Source organism: Cariama cristata, unplaced genomic scaffold (genome assembly GCF_000690535.1).
Source record: "Cariama cristata isolate BGI_N322 unplaced genomic scaffold, ASM69053v1 scaffold24080, whole genome shotgun sequence".
In the NCBI taxonomy this organism is placed as follows: Eukaryota; Metazoa; Chordata; class Aves; order Cariamiformes; family Cariamidae; genus Cariama; species Cariama cristata.
Window position 1 is genome coordinate 3,447 of NW_009596686.1, and position 557 is coordinate 4,003.

Consider the following 557-nt stretch of genomic DNA (forward strand, 5'->3'; position numbering starts at 1 on the left):
GGACGAGCCTTTGCTCCCTGCCCAGGGAAAGCGGGAGCACGTCCTCCCTGGAGCTGGCAGGTCCTGTTCCCATTCCCATTCCCACACTAGCAGCCTGGCGAGGGGCAGCAGCAGACCGGGTGCTTTGCTGTCTCCTCCCGGCGAGGTGGCCGGGGTTGGGGGCGTTGGGGAGAGCGTGTGTCCTCCCCCGCCCCAGCTCCACTGCTGCGCCCAGGGAAGGAGGGGGGAGATGGGCTAATGGCCTCTTGACATCGGCTCACACGCCACGTCCGCCCGCAGGCGCGGGGCAGTCAGATTGAAAACAGATTTAACTTCCCAGATATATCGTTTCATTTAAGGGCCAGTAATTCTGTCAGTCTGCCACTGACAAACGAGGGTCCCCATGCCAATCCGCCGGGGAGACTGATGTCGCGGCGTTCATCTCGTGTCACCAGGCAGAGAATTACGGACTGCGCTGGCCTTCGGAGGCAAGACTAATAATGCCGCGCGGCAGAGGGGGATTTGGGGGCCCGCTTGTTTATCGAGGGCCGGCCAGGCAGCACCCGCTCGCGGCCGCG